This window comes from Crassostrea angulata, chromosome 6, assembly GCF_025612915.1.
Source record: "Crassostrea angulata isolate pt1a10 chromosome 6, ASM2561291v2, whole genome shotgun sequence".
NCBI lineage: Eukaryota > Metazoa > Mollusca > Bivalvia > Ostreida > Ostreidae > Magallana > Magallana angulata.
In genome coordinates this window covers 50,670,222-50,683,450 of record NC_069116.1, presented here as the reverse complement: position 1 = coordinate 50,683,450, position 13,229 = coordinate 50,670,222, and the positions used below count along the sequence as shown (strand labels likewise).

Sequence of the window (13,229 nt, the reverse complement as noted above, 5' to 3'; positions counted from 1 at the left end):
ATCGACATTTTTTCACCTTGTCGGACTTTAGCGTATAGTTAAAAAGTTCAGAGGACAAACCATTTATAGTTAAAAATCGTTAATTCAATTTCCATGTAAATGTTTATAAAATAATTATTACATTTACAACTATAGTATTCTTAATTAACTAACAGCGCAATGCCAGATAATTATACCAGTACCATGGCAACAATTTTGCACCCGTCAAAAATGCAGATTTGTATAAAAAATGTTTGACAAATTATAAACTATTGCCAATATAATATGTAACAATTTTAAATTTAATGCTTCTCGCCTGAAAGGTACGAGATTTACCTTTTATAATTAAAACACATAGAAAATAAAACTAATTTACTGGGTACTATTTAATCATTTGTGAATTAATGAAGACAAACCGGGAGGGTGGTGTTATACCTAAAACGTCCCACAAAGTGTAACAAGTCTTAGATACTAAAATGAAATGCTCTTGACAGAGAATTATAAAAAAAAAAAACAATAAACATGATTTCCATTTAATAGTTATAAGTAAAGTCCCATCCCTATACAAGAAGATTTCAACTAAGGATAACAAATTATAAAATTGTATTAGAAGCCTCCTGGCTAATCGAAACTACTCACTCAGTTTGACTTTTAGATACACAGTAGTAGTAAGGTTTCAAACAATAATTATGGAATCCGGGTAGGGCCATGTATTTATGGAATACGGATTGATATGGAATTCGGATATGGCCACTATTGTACACTATCACGTCATCGCACCATAACAATAAGTACTGGTTTAAAATAATACAGACACATTATTTGTAAAATCTAATAGCTCACTATTATACTATGATAACCTCCTACTATGCTCAATATGAAGCGTATGTGATTCTGATTTTCTTGTATGTAAATTATCACCCCATCCCCGTTACAAAAATCATGACTCAATCAAGTCTTTGCACAAGGAAATTATTAAATTGGTCAAAGCCAGCTATCTTTTGTAAGCGGATTAAGTATAGTCCAAGTTTCTGTCAAGCGTTGTCAAATTATTATGTAATAAATTAACTATCACCAAACACGCTTTGTATGAGCAAGTGCGTTGGTGAATTTCACCTTTTGACAAAAGTACAATTTGAAGAAAGAATTTTATGACCAGGTTTTGTAAAATATATTTTTGGCAAACAGGGCATAGATCCCCGTGTCGGTATCATTTCTGTATTCAAAAAAGCCACACAGATGTAAAACTTGAAAATCTTTATACACCACATGTCAAAAATTGCTTGATTAAAATATCTCGAGTTTACATTTGTCGATTTGTAAATTGCCGATTGTACTATTTCAGAGCACGGAGATACAAATACATCACACGAAGGAACAAGATTGAAAACTGCTGAGTTAAATTTTAAATCACTCATGTCCAAATTACAAACGTTACACAGTCAGAATAACACTCATTATACCCACATTCACAAATCAGCCTGATTGCATACTTAGATTTAAAAGTTTATATGTCCGGATTTTCGAATACCTGTCATACATCCAATTGTCATCTCGAGTTTCAATTTGTAATCTGCTAAACATAGATTGTGTTTATGAGGTTTAATGATGCTTAATATTTTTTTTTTTATAATTATAGTGTTTTTAGCTCAGATCAACGATTTTCAAATGAATTATTTGGCTTGATAAAAGAACAGTACTGTCACAAATAGATGTTCTTTCCCCTATAGTGTTATGGCCCTGTGGGGATTCTGTATCTCACACGTCAAATACAATAAATTCCAATTCCTCAGATTACAGGGTGGGTCCTTATGCTACTCGTCAAGGTAAGTATTTACTGCTTTATAACGAAACATTTTTCTTTTTACCGCTTTGTTAATAAGAAATTTTTGTTTCATATGTATATTTGAATATGAATAATAGAGAAATGATATTTTTTTTTAGGTCTTACGATTTTTTAATTGCATTTTGTAGAATGTGTTACATGTATGTTATCAAATTCGGAGCCATTTTTTCATAATATTCTCCTTTTTTAATTTGATCCCTTCCAGTACAGCAGATAAATTGACAGCACACAAAATACTGCCTCGTTAAAGTGTAAAACTAATCAAACACATAATCATTGCCAGACAATTGTAAAAAATGGTAACATACATGCTACAATTCATATTGAATCTGACATTCCTAGATATACATTTATGATTAAGAGACAGAATGAAGCTTTCGTTTGTATGTAATTAAATGAATAAGTAATTGCATTTTACTTCTCTTGAACATTTGTCAAGGATGGAAGGGTTTTAGGAGTTTTTCCATCTATAAAATACAGGTTTATTATTTATAACTTCATAAACTGAAACAATATTGAATATCATTAAAGTAAATGTATTTACTATCGAATTTAGTAATTGATTTCTTAATAAAACTGCTCGCTGGTAAGATTGTATTGATTTTCTATAGTGAATAATAAATATTTGCGAGTCAATTTACGTTTTACCACCCTTTAGCCAAATTACATTTTTGTTTTTAACGCTTTTATGGGTTATGGCACACACGTGATATCTTTAACAGTTGGAAGTTTAAGATTGAGCATTAAATCAATGAAAAGACTACACGTTTACCATGTCAATCTTTTATTTTCATAAATTGCATTTGAAAAAAAATTATAAAATCGTGCAATTTATCAAAAGGTTATGGTTGAACGAGAATAAAAAAGTAGAATACATATTTAAAATAATCAAGAATATTGTTGGTTTTGAAATTATTTGTGTAGGCAGTCACGCTCCAAAAAATTTTTGGTGTAAAGATACAACCGTATGCAAAAACTTGGCTCAGGGTCAAAGTCGAAAAAAGTTGCTACATAGAAATACAACTGGATTTCTAGTTTTTTGAAGATGACGTATATCAGTACAATGCTGTTTCTGTTCATCATATGTTCACTCATACGGGCCACCCAGGATTACATCCCTGTAACCAGGTGTCCATCGGGAGCCACAGAATGGTAGGCTCAAGAAGAGAGAAAAAAGCCAAGACCAAACACCTATGTGCAGTGATACAAAACTGGTCTGGTCATTACGGCGAAATTTGTACTCTACTCCAGCGGTATGATCAAGGTATTTATAAACTGTTTATGTTTCTTAAAATATCTATATTTAAAAATGACAATAAAATAACATTTTTGTTTGCATTAAAACTGATACTTGAGCAACATTCTTTGTAAAGCCATTTTATGAGTCAGTAGTATCATTTTAAAAAAGTCCTTTCAGTATTCTGTAAAAAAATATGTTAAATTTAGCAACTTTCCTACTATTGGAATTATGTTTAATTCACATTATGGCCTCTTAAAAATAATGATATTGATTCTATGAACTTCAATTTTCAAATTACAAACTTTAATAATATATATTAAAATAACAGGGTCAGATTGTGTATAAACTGTTAAATAGAACAAAAACGCTCAAACTATTGAGACATTAATCAAGATAGTTACTGATTTATGTTTTATCGTTATTATCTTTTGAGAAGTTTCATGATTGTAATATTTAGCGTTTTAAAAAATGTGGCAAAGTTTAAACTTTTGGGATGACGTTTTTAGGATACTGTGCTGTTTTAAATAACCAAAGTCACAACTTAAATTATGAGGCATGTAAAGCTCTAGAAGGATGTCCAGACCGTTCATACACCTTTAATGAATTGCTTAATTGTAAGTACATGAATGTTCAGTTTTTTCACCAAGATTTTCATCAATTGTCACTTAAAATCAATTAAACTTAAACATTTTAGCATCAATCTTAAGATATGATTCCGAATGAGTAATGAGCTAATGAACAAAGGAGCTTAAAATTACTGGCATGTTATGAATTTTAGAGAATAGGAGCTTGTTAATCGCGGACATGCAGCATTTTGTTTCTGATTTTATCAATTTTGATGGAAAAAGTGACAACTGCATTCGGTATATCTGATGATAATTAATGTTCAAATTGATGATCGTGTTTCTTTTCTTCCCAAACCACAGGGCCTATTTGTTTTGACGATTTCTATGGAAGTTAAATGTAACTCGAAATCTTTATTGGTATTGGTTGAATAATACATAACACAAAAAACCATTGCTAATGTTGTTGAATTTAAATTTCAAAAGGTATCATAAACATTGAGTCAATAACCAAAAAAAAATAATTGAAAACTCGGACATTTATTTTAAAGCATCAAAAACAGCTTTCGTTTGGTATCCATATGAACTAGGTAACCAATTTCATAATAATAATAATTATTATTTTATGATCCGACCATCCCAACCAATAAGTGTTTCCAATATGAAAAAATATTCGTTTTCGTAAGTATTGTATAAAGTAAACATATATCAAAGGTGAAAGTAGTAGAACATACTTCAACGGCAGTTCTCTTGATTTTCATTTAAAGGACTAGTAGATATTTGAACTTTTTTCTAAAATATGTTTACTGCCTATGGATAAGGATACTTTAATCCCTCCAAGATCAAACATCGAGGCGCATTTTGTGTTTGTTCTATAGGTTATTCTGTTATTTACTCACAAACTTTAACCTTCCATATTTGAAATTTTAAGAAGATTGGGATTCAAATTCAAATTAAACATCTGATCACTATGAAGAAGGATGTAAAAAATATCAATACATTTATTGGTTTGTCCTGGATACATTGTTACCGATATTTGAAAGCTTTCATGGTCGGAAGTTGAGCGTTGTTGCTCAGAAGGCGATGGAGAGTGATGTAGTTACACTTTGACAAACAGCGTTAACGTATTGCGACGTTTGAATAGTAAACCCAAGAAACTAAATGTTGTGAAGATTGTAAAAGGATTTGTCTTTCGCCGAAATCTAACCATTATTAGAATAGTACTTCACTTTATGTACATGGATTCTTATTTATTGGTCATCAGTGCAATGTGCTGATGATATTTGATTGGTAATGTAGGCAAATGTTCTTGACATTCGAATCAAAGCTAAAAAAGATTAGAAGAACCTGTAATGTATGCAATCTTATTTTAAAAACAACGATAATTTCTTCTGTTCATCTTTTATTCAAGCCATACACATTAATGTCTTTTTACATACATGTATCATAAGATTGTGTCTAGTGAACCAGAGGCGGAGTCTTGGGATTACACATTACACATTAATGTCTTTTTACATACATGTATCATTGTGTCTAGTGAACCAGAGGTGAAGTCTTGGGATTCCGGGATGATAATTGGTGTTGTTGCTATGGCAATTCTTTTAACCCTCACTGCCTCACTTCTTGTTGTGTTCATCTTCGATTAACGATTCAACTGGTAACTCATGAAGAAATTAAGATGGCATGTAAGAGGTAGGGACATTGCTCATTTTCAGCATACAATGCAAGTACATTGCCTTTATTTTTGCACATATGAGCATGCATCATTACCGAAAAACACTTGACGGTGTAACTTTGGTACTCTAAACCCGTTATGTTTTTATGTACTTTTAAAGATAACATTACATTTTTTGTCATTCGATTAACAAATAGCTTTCCTTGGTTCAAAAGGACCAGACTAGTTCAAAGTTCAATATTCCCCAATATCAAAGATTTGGTTTAATTGATATAGATATTTACAGTGTTCGTAATGAGCTGTAACATATTTTACATAGTATGCAAGTGGGCTGTTGAATAGATTGTAAACACGTAATGATCAGTTTACAAGAAGTAACTTTGTATGTTAACTCGCAAACGTTGAGAAATTTAAAGAAGGACGTTCAAAAACAGAAAATCCCTCAGTTATTTTGAAGATATCGACTTGATGAACAAATTATGGTAAATATTAAATATGATACATATCTATACTACTATATTAAAATAATAGACTCGAATTTTTGGGCTTTAATACCGTGAAATCGGAAGAGTACTGTCTTTTGTTTTATATATTTTAAACACCATTGGTACTTGAAGATTACCAATTTGTTTTTATTTTTCTCAATCAAGCTTCGCTTATAATAATCAACGAAAATCCTTTAAACAATCCGGAAATCATATGGATTTTTGGGATTTTACAATCTTAAGCATGCGCTTTACATTCATGCTAAATCACGGGAGGATCTTTATTAGTTTATGTTTCCACAATATCATATTTGCATGGATAAACTCGGAAACGATAATACAAATACTGTACATTTTCATTGAATATTTGCTATACATATTCTGTTCATCAAAGAGAATACGGGAGATAACTAACTCATTGCATTTTATATGAAAAATCCCAGAGTTTCGAATGTCAACATGGTGTGTAAATTTGAAGCGAGGAAAAAACGTTGTGAAAAAGTGTTGAATTCTTCATTAATATAAATTAAATTTTTAGATGAAAGATATTTACAGCCCCAAAATTGTTTGTTATGATTAACTTGACTGTTATTTTCAATGCAGCTTCAACAATTTTCTCCAAAATCGTTTCGGAGCGATTCTGCAATTTTTAGCTATATTAATAATGGTATTTGGGAGGCATTTTAACTGTGATGAAGGCCTATCCCGAGCAAGGATGGGGTAATCATAATCAGTAATCGTAATCAGCTGTAATCGATTACAGGTTGCTGAATAATCATGAGTAATCAGTAATCATCCATTTTTCTGATTACAAGTAATCGTAATTTAATCGATTACGCTGTGAAAAAGTCCTGTAATCATGATAAATTTTTGATTACTTTTATGATTACAATGGCAAAATTCAATAGGTTGAAATCATTATTCATTGAATCTTATATTTAGTGAATAAGGTTCAGTCTTAAAGTTGGCCAATATTCCTTTATTTCCCTTGGGCATGTTTAAATTCATGTCCAGTCACGATACAATGAGTTCGCTATTCAATAGTCCTTGCTTTTAGGCACATTACAAAACAGTTCACATACTGTGCTTATTTAATTAGGAAAATTATTTAAAGGGTCGGACTTTGTCTAGAGAAAGATGTCTGCTGTACAACATTTTGAGTTTTCTGATCATCAACCATCATCGGGTATAAGCCAAATGTACTTTTCTGCATACATATCAGGGAATGCAAAAACTACTTCAAATAATAAATAATGCAACAAATTACATTGGTACCAGAATAAAGAGTCCTGTCAAAAAATGTTTTTTTAAAAATGAAACTATGAAAAAACTGAAAAACAAATAATGTAATCTAAAGTAATCAGAAGTAATCATGATTACAATGAGGAAAAGTAATCTAATGTAATCGATTACTTTTAAAAAAGGATGTAATTAGCCTGTAATCGATTACTTTTAAAACCCAAATAATTGTAATTTAATCGATTACTTTTGAAAGTAATCGACCCCATACCTGGTCCCGAGACACAGTTAGATTATCCTAACTAAGCAGATTGTAGTGAAATTAATAGCTTTATTGTAGGCTTAATGCTTGGTTATGTAAATTAAAAAATACGGCGTGTCGATGTATCTATTTCGTAAATGTCCGATACCATATTCAATGTCAACCCGTGCACGCATGGGTCAAAGTCATGTGACGAATCAGGTCGTACCAATTAAAGAAAATAGGGTAGTACAGGGTATTTTCATGGAAATAGCCTTGGAAGTAAAAATGGAATGTTTCGAGGCTATATAAACAGCGGTAGTCGGCAGAAGCAGTGAGTGTGATCACTGCAGCCAGAGTGCGAACATCTATAGGAGAGTATAGTAAGTAAACAGGCTAAAATAAGGCTGAATAAGCCTTATTTGCATAAGAAGGCTATATAATAGGGCTGAATAGGCCTTATTAGATGAAAGGCTACGTAGGGCTGAAGAAGCCTTATTGTATAGGTTGCGCCAGTTGACCAACCACCGTAGCTTTGACACTTGGCAATAAAGGCTGAATAAGCCTGTACACCAGTGTCAAAGGGAGCTGGGGAAATCAACTGGTTAGAGACCTCAAGTCAGTAGCCAGAACCCTTGGTAAGGCCAATTGTCTGGGGGCATTGGTAAAGGGGTAGTTTGGTAGCCTGGGCTAGTGGTCGGGGACATTGGACTAAGTTTAACAAGGGGAAACTTGTGGTTGATTTGGGCTTAGGTAAATTCCTGTGAAATTAATATTTGATTTAAGTGCCAATCGTCGTAAATATCTTGATTAAGTAAAATTAAAGTAATCAGCGTTAATATATTGATTCAGTTTGTTATTAGCCTGAAAGACAACAGGCCAATTAAAATAAAGTGTTCTGCAGAATCTCGGGTGTAACCGGGTACGTGTCCAAATGAATAATAGCAACCGCTCGGCTGGACACACGTTACAGTTATATATATATATATATATATATATATATATATATATATATATATATATATATATATATATATATATATATATATATATATATATATATATACTCATGCCACCTTGAGTTTTGTGTCTGTACATTTACCTTTGCTCCCATCAAATATCAAAGATATCAAGCAGTTGTATCTATAAATAATTAAGATATAAACCCCTTCGATTTTACGTTTTAAAATAAGAATGGCTTAGCTAAGACATTGATAAGTTTGCTTTATGTTACGGTATAAGACATACATGTACCTAAGTAGGACTTGAGATTAGGCAGGACCCAAGATTCCGCCATAGTCCTACTTATGATTCTACTTAAGTCAAACTCTTAGCATGCTTTAAGTTACGAGCCCCTGATCACTCGCGCGATCTTATCGCATTATCTTAAAAGACTTGCTTTCATTGTACAACAGTCACATAAAACATAGAGATATATCGCAAGATTAAATAGGTTTGCATCGCACAACGGTCAACAGTTTTCGGTCTCACGAATGTTTTGTCGCATCTGCTCGTGCGTAAATTGTGAAAACAACTTAAAAAATGGCAAAGGCAATATTCCATTGTATTCTGTATTATTCATTATTTGGCAAATAATCTATTTATTATACCCCCGCTCCGAAGGAGAGGGGGTATACTGTTTTACCCTTGTGTGTCTGTCCGTCTGTCTGTCCGTCCGTAACAAAAATTTCTGTCGCATTTATCTCAGCAACTATCTATCGTAGATGCTTGAAATTTTTACACAGTGTTTGTTAAGGCATGCCATATCATGGGATATATTTTTGTACCAATCGGACATCAACTTCCTGTTAAATGACGACTTTGCTTATTTTTTAACCAAAATTTTCAAACAAATTTTCGTCAAAGATTTCTCAGCAACTATTTATCGCAGATGTTTGAAATTTTTACTCAATATTTGTATATGCATGCCATATCGTCGGATATATTTTTGTACCAATCGGACGTCAACTTCCTGTTAAATTACGACTTTGTTTATTTTTAGCAAAAATTTTCAAACAAATTTTTGTCGAAGAATTCTCAGCAACTGTTTATCGCAGATGCTTGAAATTTTTACACAGTATTAGTATAGGCATGCCATATCATGGGATATACATTTTTGTACCAATCGGGCGTCAAGTTCCTGTTTAATGAGTACTTTGTTTATTTTTAGCCAAAATTTTCAAACAAATTTTCGTCAAAGATTTCTCAGCAACTATTTATCGCAGATGCTTGAAATTTTTACACAATATTTGTATAGGCATGCCATATCGTGGGATATATTTTTGTATTAATCGGACGTCAACTTCCTGTTACTTTGCTTATTTTGCATATTCACATCAGAGCGGGGGTATCACTAGTGAGCATTGGCTCACAGATATCTTGTTTGGGATTAAAGACCCGATAAAGTTCTTTTATACATAATTATATTGAACCTTCAAGCAGACTACAGATTGTTCATGGTTAGATGAAAATAAGACAGTATCTATGAATAAAAATCATCCAATGTTTTCCAAATTAACTCCAAAAAGTGAGTTTATGTGGAAAAAAAAATTGAAAACAAAACGAACATTAAATTTTATTAAACTGATGGTATCTTTCAAACGGTTTTGGTCACAATAGGACAGCCATGCTTAAATGCATCACCCCATCCAGTAGTATGTGCGTCAAAATTTTGCGCTGTCTTTTCCAGAAGCATTTCTGGACTTCCAAGAAACAAAACCCAAATGTACCTCTAAGGTGGAATAACCTTCTGTTGAGAGAGACAACTTCAGTAGAAAATAGTCCTCCTTTGGTTTTGCTATCTCACAATTTATAACAGGCATGTGGCAATATTGAGGGTGGTGCTCGATCCAAATTCATTTATTAATCAAAGTACTGAGAGTACTGAAAGACGGGGTCTTGAAAGTTTGAATTTGTAATTGTCCTGGATTTCCTCAAATATGCTTCCAAAATTTATGAGTTTGAATGATTTGTTACAATCTATAAAATTTTATGTTCCATAAAATGTTTTAGATACAAACTTTCTTCGCTGATTAGCTATTTAATTTTTCAAATCTTCCGATTTCTGGGTATAGTTTCTATTATCTTCAAGTTCATCTTGATCGGGATAGAACTCTCAAAATCTAAAACCTTGCCGCTCTAATTTGTTTTTTTAATACAAGGTGCAAAATTAGCGCATACAGTGAAATAAAAAAGTAAGTCTACTGATATCTTCAATTAACATGGCAGGGGTGGATCCCGAATCAACAAAAACACACGTCTGTCTCCTCGGACACTCATACATCAGAAGGCTGGCAGAATTTATTACCGTTAACCCGAATTTGCAAAACCTAAATCTAGACGATCACCGGTATAATATCTCGGTTTTTGCCAGAGGAGGTTTACGAACATACGACCTGCATCGAATGATAAGGGACGTTACAGAGACTCCCAATATGTTTTTTATACAAATAGGTGGCAATGACATTGGTTTTATACCAAATAAGCAAATTGTAACCAACATTGTTTCCTTCGCCGAGTACCTGATATACGGCCTCGGGACAATAGTGGTGATCATCGGTCAGCTTCTGCGAAGGCATCCTTCCGCGAATCCCCCGGGATACAACGAGAGTGTGACGGAAGTTAATGATCTCCTAACACAAAAAAACACAGACATTGAGCAACATCTTCTACTGGAGACACAGGGGATTTTGGTTAGATATGTCCCACTTGGCGTGCACCTCGCCAACCCTCCGCTGAGAAGCCTGAAGCCCGGGGATCCCCCCTCGCCAATGAAAAAATATTCGAGAAGCATAAAGAATGCGGTTTTTGGAGATCACGTGACAGCCGTCGGAGATGGCCGCTTAAAAATTCTGTCCGGTGTTTGGTTGATGTATAGCCTAAAAAGGATCTTATTCCGTAAAAGTTGATTGATGTGTGTGTGTCATTGATTTATGTTGGATTCTATACATCAAAAATCGAGATCAGGGTGCAACAAACACACATGCAATGGAACCTGGAATTAAATCAAATAATCTAAGGAAAAACTCTGAGAAGAGTTCACAGCAGAGTGCGGCCAAAACCCAGACCCAGACCCAGACAAAGACCAACTCCCGACAGCTTGCAAAACCGGTTCATACCTCGACTCAAGTACCGTTAAATGATCCGCCAGAAGTAAATGTAACGGTGTCACGTTCTTTGAAAACTTTGCAAAATAATTTTAAGGAGATGCGAGATAACCAACAAGGTTTAAATGAAAACCTTAAATACGTCGATGAGCAAGCGGAGTGCAATTATGATGATATTTCTACACTCAAGACCGAAAACATCAATCTACGCAGAGAGCTAGAGCTTTTGCGATCAGTGGTTATTCGTATGGATCGGAGGATGTCCATAATGGACAACGAAATAACCGATCTTCGATCCAGGTCTATGCGGGATAACATCCTGATACACAATTTCAAGTATACCCCTAACGAGGACTTAGCTGCCAGCATGCCAGCGCTCATAAAACAAACACTTGGGGTAGATGTCAGATTCGTCAGAATTCACAGAAATGGAGTTCTTCATAAGAAGTCTGATCGACCTGTAACAATCACAGCCAAGTTGACTGACCGTAACAAAAAAGACGAAATTCTAAATGCGCAAAAAAGTAAAAAAAATTGCAAGAGTCTCCCTTCCATTTTATATCACTCCCCAGCAGCATCCCGCACTTGTATCCGCAAGAAACAAACTCTTTGACAAATCAGACTCACTTAAAAAACAAAACATCTCTGTCAAGATATCTAGAAATAGCATTGTTCTGCCAAACGGATCAAAATATAGTGAGGAGGTACCATTACTTTCCAATGCAGCTGTTCTGAAAATTGATCAGACCGAGAGTGAGCAACTGGATGACATCGTCACGATGAACACCGAACCCATACAAAAGAATGGATCGGAATTCTACGCAACTGGAACCAAAGTTGGGTCTGTAAACCAGGCCCAAAATTTCTACAAAAAAGTCTGCATTGATCCATATGTCGCCAGTGTAGACAGTAGAATACTTATCTACCGTTTCATGGAACAAGGGAAATTAATTGAAAACTATCATGACGATGGCGAGCATGGAGCGGGTCGTCGTTTACTCAAATACATGCGAGAAAATCAAATCATGGACGTTGCCATAGTTGTTACGAGGTGGATGGGGGAGCACATTGGGCCTCAACGCTTTACCATCATGGAGGGTCTTGTCAACGAGGTCGCCAACCTGATCCTTGAGTAAAACATTCTACAGTACGTTAAGTGTTAAAGTGAACATCTTTTTAATATAAACTTTTGCTTTCACGCAACCGTTTATTATTACGGAAATAAGAATGCCGCCTGAAGCTTCAGTATATTATAATCCGTAACCGGAATTATAAACTCTGTATTGACATATTTTGTAATTAGCATTCGGGTGGCATATCCGATGTAAATTTATAAATTGTAAATAACCAAACACCTAAGTACTCTCTCTTAACGATGCACAGATCTCTATATCTAATCAGTATGCACTATCTATCTACTCTCCCTATCAATCTATTCTTACTTTCTAGTTGTGAACATGAGGATGACTCAACAAGACATACAGCTAAGGTAAAATATTCTCATCGTTATATTCCACCCTAAATGTCTGAGCTTAAAATAATATCAGCAAATTGTCAGGGTCTGCATAATTTTAAGAAAAGGAAAGATGTTTTACAATACTATAAACAATTAGAATGTAATATTTTATGCTTACAAGATACTCACTTTACTATTGATATGGAAACAGACATACGTAATGAATGGGGATACGATGTTTATTTTGATTCATTTACCTCTCAGTCTAGAGGTATAGCAATATTTATAAATAATAATTTTGAGCACAAAGTCCATAATACAGTAAATGACAATTCTGGTAATTTCCTTGCCCTTGATATTGAATTGAGTAATATACGTGTAAGTTTAGCGGTTATATAT

At 33.7% G+C, this 13,229-nt stretch overlaps 1 pseudogene; it reads left to right on the top strand.

The window, feature by feature from the left end:
• Positions 1 to 11,084: 11,084 nt before the first annotated feature.
• On the top strand, positions 11,085 to 13,229 carry LOC128189235 (uncharacterized; annotated as a pseudogene).